This window comes from Procambarus clarkii, chromosome 94 (genome assembly GCF_040958095.1).
Source record: "Procambarus clarkii isolate CNS0578487 chromosome 94, FALCON_Pclarkii_2.0, whole genome shotgun sequence".
Classification (NCBI taxonomy): domain Eukaryota; kingdom Metazoa; phylum Arthropoda; class Malacostraca; order Decapoda; family Cambaridae; genus Procambarus; species Procambarus clarkii.
Window position 1 is genome coordinate 6,317,037 of NC_091243.1, and position 22,270 is coordinate 6,339,306.

Genomic DNA, 22,270 nt, shown 5'->3' on the forward strand with positions numbered 1-22,270 from the left:
CTGTTAAGGAATGTGGCTCCTCGACAGGTGGGAGAAGAGATATGTAGTGGACAGGGAGGAGAGACAGGCAGGAGGGGGCAGACAGGAGGGACAGGAAACTGGAACATAACATTGGGCGAGAGAATGTCAGCACCAACCCGGCAGACGCCACAAAACAATATCCTGGACAATTTAGCTGGTGAGAACACTTTATTACACTGATGGCTCGCTGACCTCTCGACCCCACCAACCCGTTCAGTAAGTAGTAGTGTTGAGCAGATGTTTGACACGGTGGCAGCATTGTGGGTCGGCAGCCACAGGCGAGGACGGCGCGAGGAATGCGCTTACAGACCTTTCTTCCGACCACCGTTTTAAATATGTACACTTACAGCCTTGACCTTCAAAGGTTACTCCGCAGTAACTAACGAGTGGGGAGGGCCGCTCTCCAGCCCTCTGTAGCACTCACTCACTCCCCCCCCCCCCCCCCCCCACACAGAGACGCACAGAGACGCACACTCACAAAGAAAGTATGTTAGTAAGCCGTAAATTAATAACCCTCCAGAAGTTGATAGACACTAAACCCAACACCAAAACAATATCCGCAGCCCGCTTCTTGCTGGTATGTACACTGAATTATGCTCAGATCTGAGTTTATATATAAATAGCAACCCCAATGTCAGCAACTGGCACGCGTCTCACACCACAGGCCCTCCGAATTGCTGTTGCTCTCCGCCTCGCTGCCCCAATCCACACCGAATACAGGTGTATTTACGGCGAGGCAGAGGCCGACAGATACGGACGGCATGGCCTTCTCTGCCAAAGGACAGGAGGATGGCATGCAAGACACGGCGAGGTTAACGACATTATTAAGAGAAGCCTTACCACAGCCGGTTGTCCAGCAGAGAGAGAGCCCCGTTACCTAATGCACCGCCACTCTGATGGGGCTGTCGGTCGCCCAGACGGGATCACGGTGAACCCCTGGAAGAATGGTGTGGGACTACACTTGCGTTTCAACTTTAGCCAACACCTATGTTAACTTCAGTGCTACACAAGCAGGAGGAGCTGCCAATCACCGGGAAGCAGACAAGTCACGTAAATAGAGATCTTGATCACCATTACAATTTTGTCCCCATTGTCTCAGAGACACTTGGTGCCTGGGGTAAAAGTACTGAAAGTCTTTTTGAAGGAGCTGGGGTCCAAGCTAATTGAAACTAGAGACCCTAGAGCTGCCAGTTTCCTCTTTGAGCGCCTTAGTGTGGCAATCCAGAGAGCAAATGCTCACTGCATCCAGGGTTCCTGCCCGCCATCTGAGGAGCTGGAGGAGCTCGACAACCTGTGATACGTAGCCTTATACCCTGCATGTAACCAATGTTGTAACCCTTTTTTGTGTAATGAATTTTTTAATAAAATGACAAAACACAAACATATAGGATGTGGTAGGAGACAATATGTGTGTACGCGGGTGCTCCACAAGGCTCCCCCGGATACTGCATATCGTCGTCTTCGAGGACAAGGGTTCCTACAAACGCAACCAGAGGTGGTACACCTGGTGCACGTGCACAACACACACTCGGGTACACGTGCACAACACACACTCGGGTACACGTGCACAACACACACTCGGGTACACGTGCACAACACACACTCGGGTGCACGTGCACAACACACACTCGGGTGCACGTGCACAACACACACTCGGGTACACGTGCACAACACACACTCGGGTACACGTGCACAACACACACTCGGGTACACGTGCACAACACACACTCGGGTGCACGTGCACAGCACACACTCGGGTGCACGTGCACAGCACACACTCGGGTGCACGTGCACGACACACGGGTGCACGTGCACAAGACTCGGGTGGTGGAGGGAGAGGGAGGCCCACACACACAGGGAGGGAGGCAGGGCAGGAGCCGGGGTAATGGCCACCCGGAAGGTTACACTTTGCTCTTTAAATCGCAATTTCTTCCAAGTCCCTCGACCGAGTTACTCAGTGTAATGGCTCCTCTGTCCCTCCCGACGGCGGCCTCTCCCCGACGGCGGCCTCTCCCCGACGGCGGCCTCTCCCCGACGGCGGCCTCTCCCCGACCGCGACAATGACTTTCGTGTGTGTGTGTGTTTTATCCCAAATTTACACAGTAAAATAACAACATAATGGAGTGAACGATACGGAAGGAAATGCAGAACAGAGCCAGTGAAGAACAAGGGTGATATAGACACAATCAGAGAACACTCTGAACATCAGAGGTCCTCGGGTGTTTAACGTCCCCCCAGCGAGTATAAGAAATATTGCCGGAACAACCGTGGACATCTTCAAGAGAAAACTGGAGAGTTTTCTTCAAGAAGTGCCGGACCAACCGGGTTGTACCGGATATGTGGGCTTGCGGGCCGTTCCAAGCAACAGCCTGTTGGACCAAGCTCTCAGAAGTCATGCCTATAGTCCTGGGCCGAGCTTGGAGTAGATGAACCGTATCAAGGTATGGTAGGACCTTTCCATAATGGCCAGGCCCTAAATTTCCCTTTTACTACCATGGCCTTATCTTTCAAGACTATTTTGAAAGTGTGATAGCAAGCACTTCTTGTGCTTGATAACAATGATAGCAAGCACTTCTTGTGCTTGATAACAATGATAGCAAGCACTTCTTGTGCTTGATAACAATGATAGCAAGCACTTCTGGATTTAACCCCTCTCCTTTTCCCTGAACTTGCAGGAGCAGGTAGCAGTAACATAGATTCAGGATGCAACGCGGGCTGATGTTAGCACCCTAGGCGAGTCTTCTGCATCCTTATTGGCTGAGAACTTCTGTCTTTGATGTTTCGTCCAATCAGGTGTTGCCACGTGTCGCCGTGAGAATCGTCAAACTACTCGCCCAAATAATAGCAAGGATTAGAGAACTAAAACCTAATATTATGAAAATATGACATTTTATATATAAATATAAAATATAAACCCACATATATGAAAATATAAGTGACACCTTTTCGGTCCAAGACGTTTACTAAGTCGATGGTTCCTTACCCCAGAGACCGTCACTGCTATAATCTGGCTCCTGGTGTTACCCCAGAGACCGTCACTGTTATAAGCTGGCTCCTGGTGTTACCCCAGAGACCGTCACTGCTATAATCTGGCTCCTGATGTTACCCCAGAGACCGTCACTGCTATAATCTGGCTCCTGATGTTACCTCCAGAGACCGTCACTGCTATAATCTGGCTCCTGATGTTACCCCAGAGACCGTCACTGCTATAATCTGGCTCCTGATGTTACCCCAGAGACCGTCACTGCTATAATCTGGCTCCTGGTGTTACCCCAGAGACCATCACTGCTATAATCTGGCTCCTGGTGTTACCCCAGAGACCATCACTGCTATAATCTGGCTCCTGGTGTTACCCCAGAGGCCGTCACTGCTATAATCTGGCTCCTGGTGTTACCCCAGAGACCGTCACTGCTATAATCTGGCTCCTGGTGTTACCCAAGAGACCATCACTGCTATAATCTGGCTCCTGGTGTTACCCAAGAGACCATCACTGCTATAATCTGGCTCCTGCTGTTACCCCAGAGACCGTCACTGCTATAATCTGGCTCCTGGTGTTACCCCAGAGGCCGTCACTGCTATAATCTGGCTCCTGCTGTTACCCCAGAGACCGTCACTGCTATAATCTGGCTCCTGCTGTTACCCCAGAGACCGTCACTGCTATAATCTGGCTCCTGGTGTTACCCCAGAGGCCGTCACTGCTATAATCTGGCTCCTGGTGTTACCCCAGAGGCCGTCACTGCTATAATCTGGCTCCTGCTGTTACCCCAGAGACCGTCACTGCTATAATCTGGCTCCTGGTGTTACCCCAGAGACCGTCACTGCTATAATCTGGCTCCTGGTGTTACCCCAGAGGCCGTCACTGCTATAATCTGGCTCAAGCTTCTCAAACTTCCTTCGTTTGTCATGACTGTTTTTGCTGTCAACATTTCTAACAATGAAGTTTGCATTCTGCAATTGCATAGTTTGTCCTTCAGGTCATGGGTATGATGACGTCCCATCAGGATGGGTGCAGCTGCCACACCTGGTGGTGGTGGTAGAGGCAGTAGCCACACCTGGTGGTAGTGGTGGTAGAGGCAGTAGCCACACCTGGTGGTAGTGGTGGTAGAGGCAGTAGCCACACCTGGTGGTAGTGGTGGTAGAGGCAGTAGCCACACCTGGTGGTAGTGGTGGTAGGGGCAGTAGCCACACCTGGTGGTAGTGGTGGTAGAGGCAGTAGCCACACCTGGTGGTAGTGGTGGTAGAGGCAGTAGCCACACCTGGTGGTAGTGGTGGTAGAGGCAGTAGCCACACCTGGTGGTAGTGGTGGTAGAGGCAGTAGCCACACCTGGTGGTAGTGGTGGTAGAGGCAGTAGCCACACCTGGTGGTAGTGGTGGTAGAGGCAGTAGCCACACCTGGTGGTAGTGGTGGTAGAGGCAGTAGCCACACCTGGTGGTAGTGGTGGTAGAGGCAGTAGCCACACCTGGTGGTAGTGGTGGTAGAGGCAGTAGCCACACCTGGTGGTAGTGGTGGTAGAGGCAGTAGCCACACCTGGTGGTAGTGGTGGTGGAGGCAGTAGCCACACCTGGTGGTAGTGGTGGTGGAGGCAGTAGCCACACCTGGTGGTAGTGGTGGTGGAGGCAGTAGCCACACCTGGTGGTAGTGGTGGTGGAGGCAGTAGCCACACCTGGTGGTAGTGGTGGTGGAGGCAGTAGCCACACCTGGTGGTAGTGGTGGTGGAGGCAGTAGCCACACCTGGTGGTAGTGGTGGTGGAGGCAGTAGCCACACCTGGTGGTAGTGGTGGTGGAGGCAGTAGCCACACCTGGTGGTAGTGGTGGTGGAGGCAGTAGCCACACCTGGTGGTAGTGGTGGTAGAGGCAGTAGCCACACCTGGTGGTAGTGGTGGTGGAGGCAGTAGCCACACCTGGTGGTAGTGGTGGTGGAGGCAGTAGCCACACCTGGTGGTAGTGGTGGTAGAGGCAGTAGCCACACCTGGTGGTGGTGGAGGGGAGGCAGCTGCCACACCTGGTGGTGGTGGAGGGGAGGCAGCTGCCACACCTGGTGGTGGTGGAGGGGAGGCAGCTGCCACACCTGGTGGTGGTGGAGGGGAGGCAGCTGCCACACCTGGTGGTGGTGGAGGGGAGGCAGCTGCCACACCTGGTGGTGGTGGAGGGGAGGCAGCTGCCACACCTGGTGGTAGTGGTGGTGGAGGCAGTAGCCACACCTGGTGGTAGTGGTGGTAGAGGCAGTAGCCACACCTGGTGGAAATGGTGGTGGAGGCAGTAGCCACACCTGGTGGTAGTGGTGGTGGAGGCAGCTGCCACACCTGGTGGTGGTGGAGGGGAGGCAGCTGCCACACCTGGTGGTGGTGGAGGGGAGGCAGCTGCCACACCTGGTGGTGGTAGAGGCAGCTGCCACACCTGGTGGTGGCGGAGGCAGCTGCCACACCTGGTGGTGGTGGAGGGGAGGCAGCTGCCACACCTGGTGGTGGTGGAGGGGAGCCAGCTGCCACACCTGGTGGTGGTGGAGGGGAGGCAGCTGCCACACCTGGTGGTGGTGCAGGGGAGGCAGCTGCCACACCTGGTGGTGGTGGAGGCAGCTGCCACACCTGGTGGTGGAGGAGGCAGCTGCCACACCTGGTGGAGGGGAGACCGGGCCTCCAGGTTGTAAGAGGACTGAGGCAGGAGGGTTGTGGTGGTGACCGCCTCGCTACCTGCCCTGTATATTAATCCTGGGTATTGATGAGTCCTGCCAAAGTCAAGCGAATATTTTACCTCCCTTCCCCCATTCTCTCTCTCACCCTCTCTGTACTCACCTAGTTGTGCTTGCGGGGGTTGAGCTCTGGCTCTTTGGTCCCGGCTCTTAACTGTCAATCAACTGATGTACAGGTTCCTGAGCCTATTGGGCTCTATCATATCTACATTTGAAACTGTGTATGGAGTCAGCCTCCACCACATCACTTCCTTATGCATTGAATTTTTCAACTACTGACATTAAAAAAGTTGTCTAATATCTTTGTGGCTCATTTGGGCACTCAGTTTCCACCTGTGTCCCCTAGTGCGTGTGCCCCGTGTGTTAAATAGCCTGGCTTTATCTACCCTATCAATTCCTTTAAGAATCTTGAATGTTGTGATCATGTCCCCCCTAACTCTTCTGTCTTCCAGTGACGTGAGGTTTAATTCCCGTAGTCTCTCCTCGTAGCTCATACCTCTCAGTTCGGGTACTAGTCTGGTGGCAATATTTTGAACCTTTTTCAGTATAGTCTTATCCTTGACTAGATGTGGACTCCATGCTGGGGCTGCATACTCCAGGATTGGTCTGACAAATGTGCACAAGTGTGTGTGCGTGTGCGTGTGCGTGTGCGTGTGCGTGTGTGTCTGTGTGTGTGTGTGTCTGTGTGTGTGTGTGTCTGTGTGTATGTGTGTGTCTGTGTGTGTGTCTGTGTGTATGTGTGTGTCTGTGTGTGTGTCTGTGTGTGTGTCTGTGTGTGTGTGTCTGTGTGTGTGTGTCTGTGTCTGTGTGTGTGTCTGTGTGTGTGTCTGTGTGTCTGTCTGTGTGTGTGTCTGTCTGTCTGTCTGTCTGTCTGTCTGTCTGTCTGTCTGTCTGTCTGTCTGTCTGTCTGTCTGTCTGTCTGTCTCTGTCTGTCTGTCTGTCTGTCTGTCTGTCTGTCTGTCTGTCTGTCTGTCTGTCTGTCTGTCTGTCTGTCTGTCTGTCTGTCTGTCTGTCTGTCTGTCTGTCTGTCCGCGTGCGCGCCCGCTGATGATAATTATACGTCGATATGTGAAGAGTTGTATCAACAAGTGCTCACGTGTGTTAAAAGGTTGCCACACAAGAGATAAGAGTAGTGAGGGAGAAGATAAGAGGGGGAGCCAGCTGGGGTGGGAGGACGAGGAGGTCGTCGTCACCGTAGTCGTCGTAGTAGTCGTCTTGTCTAGGGTGTACCGGGAACCTGAGATGACTCGTCCAGGTGTACCGGGTACCTGAGATGACTCGTCCAGGTATACCGGGTACCTGAGATGACTCGTCCAGGTGTACCGGGTACCTGAGATGACTCGTCCAGGTATACCGGGTACCTGAGATGACTCGTCCAGGTGTACCGGGTACCTGGAAGAGCTCATCCGTGATTTCCAGGATGTACCTACGAAGGGCTCTTCCTGGTGTATAGATGGGCAGAAATGCTGCACCCTGGGATGTACCAGGAACGTGGGCGCGCTGCTCCTCCCGCCTCTGGAAAGTTGGCGCGAATCTCACACCGTGATGCTGGTGGCCTGTTGTGAGGAGTCTGGCAGTACCCACCTGGCCCCGTCCGCCAGTACCCACCTGCCCCCCCGCCCGGCAGTACCCACCTGGCCCCGCCCGCCAGTACCCACCTGCTCCCCCCCGCCAGTACCCACCTGCTCCCCCCATCCCCCCGCCCGGCAGTACCCACCTGCCCCCCGCCCGCCGGTACCCACCCGGTCCGTGGGGTGGGGGCGTGTGGACCAAGGACTGCAGCCCATCCTCCTGAGATGAAAGTACTCACATCAACCTTGTGCCCGAAAGTACCAATATGTTGTGCTGGACCAACAGACAGTAGACCACCACTACTAGTAGTATTGATTTTGGACAAATTGGAAACTTTATATTTTTATTAGCAGCATCAATACACGACCTAACCGTACCTTCTTTTAACAATCCGAGGCCTAATACTCGCTGGCGTAGGCCTTTGTATAGAACATGGGGAGGGAGGGGGGGTTAGGGAGGTCTTTAGGGGGGGGGGGTAGGAGCCACGGGGGGCCAGGAGCCATGGGGGGGTGGGGCCAGGAGCCACGGGGGGTTGGGGCCAGGAGCCACGGGGGGGTGGGGCCAGGAGCCACGGGCGGGTGGGGCCAGGAGCCACGGGGGGGGGGCCAGGAGCCACGGGGGGGTGGGGCCAGGAGCCACGGGGGGGTGGGGCCAGGAGCCACGGGTGGGTAGGGGCAGGAGCCACAGGGGTGGGGCCAGGAGCCACGGGGGGGGGTGGGGGGCCCAGGAGCCACGGGGGGGTGGGGGGCCCAGGAGCCACGGGGGGGTGGGGCCCAGGAGCCACGAGTGTGAGGGGGGTGGGCCGCGCCTCTTCTAACCAGCGGTGGGCGAGTAAGGGAGGGAGGAAGGGAGAGCAGGAGCGGCCAGCGCCCCTCCACCTGCTCTATCTCCGTCATCAGAGTCTAAGGGATCAAGTAAACACGCCCACTAAACATCGGTTTACCGATAAACATTTTATTATCCACTGAGGTAACATTATTGGAGTAGAGTATGTTCGGCTCCCCCCCCCCCCGTCCTCTCTAGCTCCCCCCCTCCCCTCTCCCGTCCACTCTACCCCCCCCCCCTCAACGGTCCACTCTACCCCCCCCCTCAACGGTCCACTCTACCCCCCCCCCCTCAACGGTCCACTCTACCCTTCGTCTACTCTACCTCCCCCCCTCGTCCACTCTACCCTCCGTCCTTTATACCCCCGTTCACTCTGGCACTTTAAATCTGTCCCCTCTACTCCCTGCCCCCATCTACCCACTGCCCACCTCTATCCCCTAGCCCCCTCTACTCCCTGCCCACCTTACCCCCCTACTCACTCTACCCCCTCAACGTCCACTCTTCATCATGGAGTGTTCAGTCATGAGACACTTCTGACCTCAATATTTGTAATCACTTAACCCGCTCCCATGTTCTCGAGGACGACCTCTTAACACTCCACACTTGGCCAGCACTGGCGGGGGGGTCTGAGGATCACTCAGACCTGGCGGGACACTGTAAACCTTCATGTAGTCTACAACAGCTGTATAAATGCAAACGCACTGATGTTGATACAAAAACAATGATTAGTGTGAGATGATTGTGTAGGTGTTGAAACTCCAGGTGAGGTCAAGGGTCAAGGAGATATGACCTGTAAATTTCTGATTGATAACCCCCCACGCAAGGAAGTTGCCAATTAGTGAGGTCTGAGGTCAAACAAGACAACATTGCTGGATAGTTCTATGCACTGACTATTTTGACCACATCCTGATCGTATTTACATTTAAAATTGTATGTGGAATTGGCTGTGGCAACTTCCTGATCTAGTACGATCTACTCAATTATAACTTTTAGATTACAAACCTTTCTTCTGACTCATTTGTTTCCAGGTTACAATTATGCTCCTATTTCTGTGTGTGTGTGTACTCACCTAGTTGTACTCACCTAGTTGTGTTTGCGGGGGTTGAGCTCTAGCTCTTTGGTCCCGCCTCTCAACCGTCAATCAACAGGTGTACAGGTTCCTGAGCCTACTGGGCTCTATCATATCTACACTTGAAACTGTGTATGGAGTCAGTCTCCACCACATCACTTCCTAATGCATTCCATTTGTCAACCACTCTGACACTAAAAACGTTCTTTCTAATATATCTGTGGCTCATTTGGGCACTCAGTTTCCACCTGTGTCCCCTAGTGCGTGTGCCCCTTGTCTTAAATAGCCTGTCTTTATCTACCCTATCAATTCCCTTGAGAATCTTGAATGTGGTGATCATGTTCCTCCTAACTCTTCTGTCTTCCAGCGAAGTGAGATTTAATTCCCGTAGTCTCTCCTCGTAGCTCGTACCTCTCAGCTCGGGTATTTGTCTGGTGGCAAACCTTTGAACCTTTTCCAGTTTAGTCTTATCCTTGACTAGATATGGACTCCATGCTGGGGCTGCATACTCCAGGATTGGCCTGACATATGTGGTATACAAAGTTCTAAATGATTCCTTACCCACGTTTCTGAATGCCGTTCTTATGTTGGCCAGCCTGGCATATGCTGCTGATGTTATCCTCTTGATATGGGCTGCAGGGAACAGGTCTCGCGTGATGTCGACCCCCAAGTCTTTTTCTCTGAGTCATGAAGAATTTCATCTCCCATATACCTTATATCTGGCCTCCTGCTCCCTACACCTATCTTCATTACATTACATTTGCTTGGGTTAATCTCTAACAACCATTTGTTCGACCATTCCTTCAGCTTGTATAGGTCTTCTTGAAGCCTCAAGCAGTCCTCCTATGTCTTAATTATTCTCATAATTTTGGCATCGTCAGCAAACATTGAGAGAAATGAATCTATACCCTCCGGGAGATCATTTACATACATCAGAAACAAAATAGGACCGAGTACAGAGCCCTGTGGGACTCCACTGGTGACTTCACGCCAATCTGAGGTCTCACCTCTCAGACTCTCTGGTTCCTATTGCTTAGGTACTCCCTTATCCACTGGAGCACCTTACCAGCTACACTTGCCCGTCTCTCCAGCTTATGTACCAGCCTTTTATGCGGTAATGTGTCAAAGGCTTCCGACAATTCAAAAAAAGGTGTGTGTGTGTGTGTGTGTACTCACCTAATTGTGCTTGCGGGGGTTGAGCTTTGGCTCTTTGGTCCCACCTCTCAACTGTCAATCAACTGGTGTACAAATTCCTGAGCCTACTGGGCTCTATCATATCTACATTTGAAACTGTGTATGGAGTCAGCCTCCACCACATCACTTCCTAATGCATTCCATTTATTAACTACTCTGACACTGAAAAAATTCTTTCTAATGTCTCTGTCGCTCATCTGGGTACTACGTTTCCACCTGCGTCCCCTTGTTCGTGTCCCACCCGTGCTGAAGAGTTTGTCTTTGTCCACCCTGTCAATTCCCCTGAGAATTTTGTAGGGGGGTTATCATGTCTCCTCTTGCTCTTCTGTTTTCCAGGGATGTGAGGTTCAGCTCCTTTAGCCTTTCCTCGTAGCTCATTCGTCTCAGTTCCGGGACGAGCCTGTGTGTGTGTGTGTGTGTGTGTGTGTGTGTGTGTGTGTGTGTGTGTGTGTGTGTGTGTGTGTGTGTGTGTGTGTGTGTGTGTGTAAGACAGCACAGATGATGATTATTCTCACTGAGCGAGGTAACTAGTGTGGAGGTTCTGCTGACACCAATAATCATGTTACACAAACTTGTCATTCCTGCCCTCCTCCCCCACCCCGGACCACCTTCCCAATAAACCCCAGCCTTTCCCCCCATCCCTCCCAGCCCCTCATGTCCCCCTAGTCCCACCTATCCCCCTAGCCCCACCTATCCCCCTAGCCCCACCTATCCCCCACAGCCCCACCTATCCCCCACAGCCCCACCTATTCCCCCCTAGCCCCACCTATCCCCCACAGCCCCACCTATCCCCCCGTGTTCTACCTGTCCCCCAGGGTACCGAGGTATCCAGGGTAGCCACAGCGGGGCACCGCAGGCCAGCTCCTCTCTCTCATCGCGGCTCACTGCTTTACCCGCGTTGAAGTCTCCACTTGAATAATTTTTTTCTAATGTAATTCCAGTAAAACTTTTGCATTTATAAAACTACGCTCTATTTCTTCTATATTATAACCCACTTCATTGTACACTGTTGATTTGAGAATAGTTTTTAGTTATTTTTTTTAAACAAAGGGGCTATGAAGCTGAAATTTAGATTTTTAATTGAGAAATAGACTTGGAAAAGTATAGAAAGCACTTCAGCCTTGGCGAGAGAACGACTCTGCCGACGCCAGGACCGTCGTGTCAGAGAGAGAGAGACATGTTAATGGAAGCTGCGCTTTGGAATTGAAAATGATCATTTTTCCCCGGGGTTGTGAGTATGTTGTGGAAAAAGAATCTACTTATTGTTATTTTTTTTAGAAGATAACATCTCAAAAACCATCTCAGATAGCTGGTTAATGAGACGGGAAGTTATGGTTCCTATAAGACCAACACACACACACACACACACACACACACACACAGGGGGCCTCGTAGCCTGGTGGATAGGGCGCAGGACTCGTAATTGTGTGGCGCGGGTTCGATTCCCGCACCAGGCAGAAACAAATGAGCAGTTTCTTTCACCCTGAATACCCCCTGTTACCTAGCAGTAAATAGGTACCTGGGAGTTAGTCAGCTGTCACGGGCTGCTTCCTGGTGTGCGTGTGTGTGTGTGTGTGTGTGTGTGTGGTATGGTGTGGGGAAAAAAAAGTAGTTAGTAAACAGTGGATTGACAGTTGAGAGGCGGGCCGAAAGAGCAAAGCTCAACCCCCGCAAACACAACTAGGTGAATACAACTTGGTGAATACACACACACACACACACACACACACACACACACACACACACACACACTTTAGATTTATGAGAGATTTATACCAACGGTAAAGGGAAAAAATAAGAAGGAATATAATAACCCATGGTTTAATAGACAGTGTCAGGAAGCAAAAATGGCCAGCAGGCGGGAGTGGAGGAAGTACAGAAGACAAAGAACAGAGGACAACAGAAGCAGATACAACAGAGCTAGGAACGATTACATTAACATAAGACGAACATCGGAAAGGGACTATGAGAACGATATTGCAATCAAAGCGAAAAAACAACCTAAGTTACTACACAGTCATATAAGAAGAAAAATGTCGGTGAACGACCAAGTGACAAGACTAAGGAAGACAGAGGGGGCATATACTGAAAGTGACAAGGAAATCTGCGAGGCACTGAATGCCAGTTTCCATGGAGTGTTCACTACCGAGCCTGAGCAGCTCCCATTGTTGGAAGGGGTTACCCTAGATGAAAGACTATCAGATATAGAGGTGACAGCAGAGGAGGTAATGAAACAGTTGACAACTCTAGATGCAACTAAAGCAGTTGGACCAGACAAAGTATCACCGTGGATACTAAAAGAAGCAGCACAGGCCCTCAGCGTGCCTCTGGCAATGATCTTTAATGAGTCACTTATGTCAGGAGAATTGCCCAGTTGCTGGAAGAAGGCAAATGTCGTGCCGATCTTCAAGAAAGGAGATAGGGAGGAGGCACTTAACTACAGACCTGTATCACTGACAAGCATCCCCTGTAAAATACTGGAAAGAATAATTAGGCTACGACTGGTTGCACACCTGGAGAACATTAGGTTTGTGAACAAACATCAACATGGGTTCTGGACAGGGAAATCGTGCCTAACAAACCTTCTGGAATTCTATGATAAAATAACGAGGATAAGACAGGACAGAGATGGTTGGGCAGACTGCATATTTCTGGACTGCCAAAAAGCCTTTGATACAGTACCGCACATGAGACTGCTGTTCAAGCTCGAGAGGCAGGCGGGGGTGGGGGGAAAGGTCCTAGAATGGATAAAGAACTACCTAACAGGAAGGAGCCAAAGAGTTACGGTAAGGGGCGAGAAGTCGGACTGGCGAACAGTAACAAGTGGAGTACCACAAGGATCGGTGCTGGGACCAATTCTATTTCTTGTATATGTTAACGACATGTTTACAGGCGTAGAGTCCTACATGTCGATGTTTGCGGATGATGCAAAGTTGATGAGAAGAGTTGTGACAGATGAGGATTGCAGGATCCTCCAAGAGGACCTGAACAGATTGCAGAGATGGTCAGAGAAATGGCTACTAGAATTCAACACGAGCAAATGTAAAGTTATGGAAATGGGACTAGGAGATAGGAGACCAAAGGGACAGTACACAATGAAGGGGAACAGCCTACCTGTAACGACGCGTGAAAGAGACCTGGGGGTGGACGTAACACCTAATCTATCTCCTGAGGCACATATTAATAGGATAACGACAGCAGCGTACTCTACACTGGCAAAAGTTAGAACATCATTCAGAAACCTAAGTAAGGAGGCATTTAGGGCGCTTTACACTGCCTACGTAAGGCCAGTCTTAGAGTATGCCGCCTCATCATGGAGTCCCCATCTGAAGAAGCATATAATGAAACTGGAAAAGGTTCAGAGGTTTGCAACGAGACTCGTCCCAGAGCTACGAGGGATGGGGTATGAAGAGCGCCTGAGGGAACTGTGCCTTACGACACTAGAAAGAAGAAGGGAGAGGGGGGACATGATAGGAACGTATAAGATACTCAGAGGAATTGACAGAGTGGACATAGACGAAATGTTCACACGGAATAGTAACAGAACGAGAGGACATGGATGGAAGCTTGAAACTCAGATGAGTCACAGAGATGTAAGGAAGTTTTCTTTTAGCGTGAGAGTAGTGGGGAAATGGAATGCACTTCAGGAACAGGTTGTGGAAGCAAATACTATTCATAATTTTAAAACCAGGTATGATAGGGAAATGGGACAGGAGTCATTGCTGTAAACAACCGATGCTCGAAAGGCGGGATCCAAGAGTCAATGCTCGATCCTGCAAGCACATATAGGTGAGTACATATAGGTGAGTACACACACACACACACACACACACACACACACACACACACACACACGCGCGCGCGCGCGCGCGCACGTTCCCCCCGTTCCCTCCCTCAGACGCATCAAATTTAAACCTCGCTCATAAACAACAAACACACATACACATGTCCTGCTTCCCTTAGGGTGAGCCATTTTTGTTAAGGAAAGGTCTTTTGTAAATAATATATGGGTTTTATAGTCACGATAATAATTTTATAGTGATGGAGATTGTGTTTGGTGAATGCAAGTGCCTCTCTCTCTCTTTCCCCCCTCCCCTTCTCTCCCCCTCTCCCCCCCCTCTCCCTCCCCTCTCCCTACCCCCTAACCTCTCTCCCCCCCATACCGGTCACCCAGGCGCCACCTGTTGGTAATGTTGTTTAGCAATTCAAACATACAATAAGGCCCGCTCCTCTTCCTGGTGCATAATGCCCCGTCCTTACCGTTGGTCCTGTTATCTTGACACGCTGCCTCCCATTGGTGCTGATATCTTGACACGCTGCCTACCGTTGGCGTTGTTATCTTGACACGCTGCCTCCCGTTGGCGTTGTTATCTTGATACGCTGTCTACCGTTGGCGTTGTTATCTTGACACGCTGCCTACCGTTGGCGCTGTTATCTTGACACGCTGCCTACCGTTGGTGCTGTTATCTTGACGTGGTGCCTTCCGAAACACAGATAACTTCCTGCAAAATTAATAACAATTCCTAGGGCACTGGTCATGGTGGTGGCACAGGTCATGCCACCACCGGTCATGGTGGTGGCATGATCAGTGCCACCATGATCAGTGGTGGCACTGATCGTGGTGGTGGCACAGGTCATGGTGGTGGCACTGATCATGGTGGTGGCCCTGATCATGGTGGTGGCACTGATCATGGTGGTGGCACTGGTCATGGTAGTGGCACCAGGCATTAAGTCGTAATTGCATATTTCCTTCTGATAATTACCTTACCTTACAATTATATTTCCATTATTCATAATCGTTAATAAATAAAGATTTGCCAAAAAAAATGCTATCTAGGGACAGACTTCAGATGATGTAAGATAACAGCTCTTTGTTTACAGTTTCATTAGAGATATGAACATAATCCCCCATGAACTTTTTTTATAAAAAGTAAGAGAAGTAAGATAGGGTTCATCTCTTCTTGAGGTTATCTTGAGATGATTTCGGGGCTTAGCGTCCCTGCGGCCCGGTCCTCGACCTCGCCTTCTTTTTGTTGCACACATTCAAGAAGTAGCCTGTAGCAGCTGTCTAACTCCCAGGTACCTATTTACTGCTAGGTAAAAGGAGCATCAGGGTGAAAGAAACTCTGCCTATTTGTTTCCGCCTCCACCGGGGATCGAACTCTGAACCTTAGGACTAGGAATCCGAAGCGCTGTCCACTCAGCTGTCAGGCCCCTTGGGGCAGCGATCATCATACTAGTATGAGTGTCATGTGGCTCTTTACGCTATAATGAGGCATGATGCACCATGATCACTATTGCAAGACGACAGGCAATATGTTAGTACCGAGAGCTTTGTTGCACAGTGGTCACCATAGCAAGATGCTCCTCGCTGTACCGGAGATAGTGAACTCTGGCTAGTCAATCCCGTAGATTTGTACAACGAAATTAATTTGGGTAATTACAGAAACACTCGTCACCCCGCTCCGAGACAGACAGACAGACAGAGACACAGACACAGACACACACACACACACACACACACACACACACACACACACACACACACACACACACACACACACACACACAGAACGGGGCTTTGCGGCTGAGTGGATAGCGCTCTGGGGTCGTAATCCTAATGACCCGGGTTCAATTCCCGGCGGAGGCGGAAACAAATTAGCGGAGTTTCTTTCACACCTCTTGAACCTGTTCACCTTGCAGTAAATAGGTACCTGGAAGACAGCTTCTACGGGCTGCTTCCTGGGAATGTGCGTGTACGCGCGTGTATTAGAGAGAAATATATGTAGCAGACATAGAGGAAAATAGATTTGATAGACAGGCGGAGTCCAAGAACTAAATAGCTCATTTCTGCAGACAGAGATAGTAAATACAAGCAAATGATAAAAATTAAGAGTGGACATAACTCGATATCGAGCAGCACACATCACGAGAATAACGACAGCAGCGAGTGCCAAACTGGCAAACGTCCAGTTAACCTTCAAAAACCTGGACAAAGATCCCTTCCAACCGTTGTGTATATATCCATTGTGAGACCCTCTCTGAAGAATGCCGCTCCAACATGGAACTCTTACCTTTAAAAGAACGAGACGAAACCAGAACTGGTCGAATTATATGCAACAAAGCCTGTTCCTGAGTTAAAGGAACTGAGGTATGAAGAAACACTGAGGTAACTGAACCTCGCCAAAATGAGACGGAATAGGACACACACATGATAACGGCGTTCAAGATACTAAACGGAATTTAGAAAGTATATTTAAGAATTAATGTTAAAAATGAGTAATAGCAGAATAAAGGGATACAATTCAGAAACCTTAAAAAACAGACAAGGTGCGAGTAGGAACGCTGTCAATAGTCGTAAATGACTAGAAAGAATTACATGAGGAAGTTGTTAAGAGCAGTTCGAAAGGGTTATAATTGTAAGTATGATACTAAAAACAAGTGAAAGCCGTCATTGTATTGAAGTAATGATGATGGAAAGGCTTAACAACCATGTTCAACCCTGCAAACATAACTTTACGAGGATAAATAAGCGAGTACGTAGGCGCGCGCGTGCGCGCACACACACACACACACACACACACACACACACGGGCCTCATAGCCTGGTGGATAGCGCGCAGGATTCGTAATTCTGTGGCGCGGGTTCGATTCCCGCACGAGGCAGAAACAAATGGGCAAAGTTTCTTTCACCCTAAGTGCCCCTGTTACCTAGCAGTAAATAGGTACCTGGGAGTTAGTCAGCTGTAACGGGCTGCTTCCTGGGGTGTGTGTGTGTGTGTGTGTGTGGTGTGGGGAAAAAAATGAAAAAAAAAAGTAGTTAGTAAACAGTTGATTGACAGTTGAGAGGCGGGCCGAAAGAGCAAAGCTCAACCCCCGCAAAAACACAACTAGTAAACACACACACACACACACACACACACACACACACACACACACACACACACACACACACACACACACACACACACACACACACACACGTCATTGACAACGAATCTAAGAGGCCAAATACAAAGATAATTTGTATCTTAATTTGTATAATTTGTAATTTTGTATTAATTTGTAATTTGTATAATTTGAGGCATGTGGATATAGGTTCCATTACTTGTAGCATTTCCCGAAAACTATACGATACTTCACCTATTGCAAAGTTCGACGTCGGTGTATATATAATGCATACACAACGCGTAAATAATATTAATCCAGCTACTGGTGCCGTGTAATGGGAAGCTTCAACAATAGATCATAGGGCAGTCAATGATAGCAACAAAGTATACCATTTGTCAGGAGATTAATGTCTACGGACATTGTCCAGTGATTGACAGCCAGGGACCGGTGTGAAGCTGTCCACCATTGATCGGCTGTGCCTATTGTGGGGTGGAACTATATCTGTCTTCTTCAACAATGAGAACGGTATCCACCATTCTCTGTCTCTCTCTCTGTCTCTCTCTCTCTCTGTCTGTCTCTCTCTGTCTCTCTCTCTCTGTCTCTCTCTGTCTCTCTCTGTCTCTCTCTGTCTCTCTCTGTCTCTCTCTCTCTCTCTCTCTCTCTCTCTCTCTCTCTCTCTCTCTCACTCTCTCACCCTCACTAGTTAGCCCCCTACTAATTCCACCTCCTCTGCTGCCCCCCACAGTACTTTCACGTCCACAAATTCAGGAATATTGCCCCTCCTCCACCCCAGGGAGAGGTTAGGGGGTTGAGGGAGACTTCCCCCACCCCAGGGAGAGGTTAGGGGGTTGAGGGAGACTTCCCCCACCCCAGGGAGAAGTTAGGGGTTGAGGGAGACTTCTCCCACCCCAGGGAGAGGTTAGGGGGTTGAGGGAGACTTCTCCCACCCCAGGGAGAGGTTAGGGGGTTGAGGGAGACTTCTCCCACCCCAGGGAGAGGTGAGGGAGGGGGTAGCAGGGCGGCCACCGGGTTCGTTGAATGCTATTGATCGCTTGTGATCAATCCCGTGAGTATTACATAATCCTTTCTTGCACAGAGGTTTTGTTGTGAGGAGTGACCGGGGGTGTTGTGAGGAGTGACCGCGGGTGTTGTGAGGAATGACCGCGGGTGTGTTGTGAGGAGTGACCGCGGGTGTGTTGTGAGGAGTGACCGGGGGGATGTCCCCCCCCCCCCAGCCCTTCCCCCCAGCCCTTCCCCCCAGCCCTTCCTCCTAAAATATTTCTGAGAGGACTGAATACTTGTGATGGCTATGAGTGATAAATATAGGATAGTTGTTGTGGTGGTTGGGCTAGTTGGTGATGGTGGTTGGTAGAGTGTGGAGTGACAGCTGGTGGTAGTGGTGGTGTTTGGGGGGGATCTTGGTCCACTACCACACTTTACTGCGCTCTTAACATGGCTCCTTCCCCTTCCCCTTCTCTCTCACTCTCTCCCTCTCTCTCTCTCCCCCCCCCCCCCTCTGACTCTTTCCCACTGCTATATAGTCGTAATGGCTTGGCGCTCTCCCCCCCTCCCCGTTCCGTTCCGTTTCGTTCCGTTCTCTCTACCTCCCTCTCCCTCCTTCACCCCCCCCCTCTCTCTCTCTCTCACCTGCTCCTCAGTTCCTACTCTCCCGCAGCTCTTCTGGTCGATATTCCTCCACAAAAATGTAAGCTTATTTTCAGGTGTGTATGTGTGAGAGTAGTAGTAGAGTAGCAGGTGTGTCCCCCAGCGTGGACACAACCGTGCCAGACAGGCACATGTGTAGCTGGCTTGAGGCAGCGGGTGTGGCATCAGCATTACAAATGTTGCACCAGGTGTATCCCAGCCTCGTAGATGTGGTCAGGTGTAGCAGGTGTGGGGCGAGGCGGTTCAGTAGGTCATGTTTGGGCGGAGTATAGGGAGGGGGGGGTTTGTGGGGTGGAGGCCGGGGTGTTGGGCGTGGCCGCCGGGCTGGGATAGGTGACTTGGGTGGCTGGGATAGGGAGGGGAGGGGGGGGGTGAGGAGAGGAGAGAGAGGGAGTGATGGATAGAGAGAGAGAGGAGGGTGAGAGAGGATGTGGGAGGGGGTACAGACGGGTGGGGGGAGGATAGTTTGACGTGATCACACTGGAGGAGGGGTGACAGGTGGTGGGGGGAGTGGGGGGGAAGGGGAGTGAAGAGCGTGATGGAGGGAGGGGGGGGGTGATGTGGGAGGGAAGCGTGGAGGGGAAAGGAAGGGGGATGGGATGGAGGGAAAGGGGGCATTGTGAGAGGAATAGAGAAGCAGAATTGGATGCTTCCATTACCTGGTGTGGGCCACGGTGGGCCACGGTGGGCCACGGAGGGCCCACGGAGGGCCCACGGAGGGCCAAGAGTGAACCAGGTAATGCCTGAACAATCAGGCTGTGGTAGGTCATGTCTCATCGATTTTTCATTATATCTGGTGTTCTTGGTGGCCCAGCTTCACTTGTGGTCCAGCTTCACTTGTGGTCCAGCTTCACTTGTGGTCCAACTTCTGTTTCATATATAATATTACATATGAAATCACACTTAAATATTCATAGGCCTATAATAGCGCGCATATATATATATATATATATATATATATATATATATATATATATATATATGTATGTATATATATATATATATGTATGTATATATATATATATATGTATGTATATATATATATATATGTATGTATATATATATATATATATATATATATATATATATATATATATATATATATATATATATATATATATATATATAATATAATTCATATTATTATTATTGTTACTGTATTAGGTCTAAGATAGTGTGTATTAGGCCTATGATTGTTAATAGTTTAGTTTATTTTGTGGTTAAAAAAAAAGTAGTTTGTTAGTCCAAATTGGTAATACAGAAGTCAACTTTGGGTTGGTCCAACACTACACACTGCTACTATAGTCAAAATAGTTATTATAAGTACTATCATTGTAGGAGGATGAGTTGTTGTTGTCTGTCTGAAGCTCGTGGAGAGCCTCACCCAACTTTTTATTATGACACATGAGCGGTATGGGCCTTTCACAAACCAATTGGGATAAACTAAAGTGACTCTCTTTTTAAGAACGATCAGCTCCTATCCCTAATCCTGGTGACTCCAATGAAGTCTGAAAAGATGTTTAGTTTCCCAGAGAACTTTTCAACAGCTTTTAACTCATGACAGCCCAGCTGACAACGTAACTACAACGTTTCTTTATCTAAATTATTAAAAGGTTGCATAAAAAAATGTATTTTTTTATATTTGCATGTTCATAGAGAGAGAAAAGATTAGGTTAGGGAGATGGAAGGAGAGATTGGGGGAGAAAGGTGGAGGGGTGGTGATGGTGGTGGGAGATGCAGGAGGAGTCGAGGGAAGATGGAGAGGAGGAGAGGGGGATAAGAGAGGGGGAGGAGGGGAGAGAGGTCCCGGACACAGCCAGGTGCCCATCTAAATATATATTAAAGGTATACCGTTTGGTGTGAGGGAGTGTTCCCTCTGTGTAGGTCAACTGCTGCTATGCTTCCTGCTCCTGGTGGGGCCAGCAACCCTCAGATGGCAACCCTCTATGGTGCGTTACACCACCACCACCACGCCCCACCACCACACCCACCACCACCACGCCCACCACACCCAGCACCACCACGCCCACCACACCCAGCACCAACACACCCACCAGGCCCACCACCACGCCCCACCACCACCACGCCCCACCACCACACCCACCCACCACCACCACCACGCCCCACCACCACCACACCCACCACACTACACCCACAACCACCACCACACCCACCCCCACCACACCCACCACCACCACACCCCACCACCACACCCCACCACCACACCCACCACCAACACAGATGAGAGGGAGGCCGGTAAAGCCACTGGAGAACATTAGGAGTTGGGTCTGTGGCCTAACTTTCTTATGGCAACACTGGCCAGGGACACCTCACTGCCGAGCTGGCATCACTGACCTACATAGTGATGATGCCGCCTACATGACCACACTTCTCACCACATACGCTATCTCACGGCCACACACGCATGCTCCACCAAGTAAAACAACATAGTGCTTGGCGCGTGCGCGCGTGTGTGTGTGTGTGTGTGTGTGTGTGTGTGTGTGTGTGCGCGCGCGCGTGCGTGGTGGCGAGCACGCAGGGTTCAAGGTTCAGACACTCGGTTAATACATTGTGTATTCAGGTGGACCAGGCGGTGTCTGTCATTTGTGTCTGCATGTTTGTGAGGGAGACGCACCCTCAGACCACTCTTCTCTCTCTCTCTGGCTCTCTCTCTGGCTCTATCTCTCTCTCTCTGGCTCTATCTCTGGCTCTATCTCTCTCTCTCTCTGGCTCTCTCTGGCTCTCTGGCTCTCTCTGGCTCTCTCTGGCTCTCTCTGGCTCTCTCTTTCTGGCTCTCTCTCTCTGGCTCTCTCTCTCTGGCTCTCTCTCTGGCTCTCTCTGGCTCTCTCTGGCTCTCTCTCTGGCTCTCACACTAGTGAGATTTACTAGATACACTTGTGTGGTTTGGGGGTTACGTCAACTCTGGCTTGGGGGGGTTACGTCAACTCTGGCTTGGGGGGTTACGTCAACTCTGGCTTGGGGGGTTACGTCAACTCTGGCTTGGGGTACCGTCTACTCTCAAGTCTTTGTCTCTGATGTAGCAAGCTGCCTCCCCTTAATTCTCTACTATATTTGGGACACTTCTCCTGTGCTACTATGCTTGTGTGTGTCCCCCCCCTCCCTGGCGTGGCACCCAACTCTACGTCAACGTGTATTTACTTGGCCAAAGTCCATAGGCATTTTTCGGAGTGAGTGACTCGCTCCATCCCGAGAAGGAGTCCTTCCCGTCATCCAAGTTAGCATTCATGGCGATGCAGGCGGCGTGTTTGGGAGGCTGGCTGCGGCCGTTTCTCTTGTGTGGAGAGTAGTGCCTCGCGCGGCACAGTGCCGGAGGCTTTCTGACA

The 22,270-nt window shown here is 50.6% G+C and overlaps 1 protein-coding gene across 3 annotated transcripts in view; it reads left to right on the forward strand.

The window, feature by feature from the left end:
- LOC123747267 (protein SSUH2 homolog) overlaps positions 1-22,270 on the forward strand; it is a 411,115-nt gene that overhangs the window by 294,978 nt on the left and 93,867 nt on the right. The gene's annotated exons all lie outside the window — the stretch shown is intronic.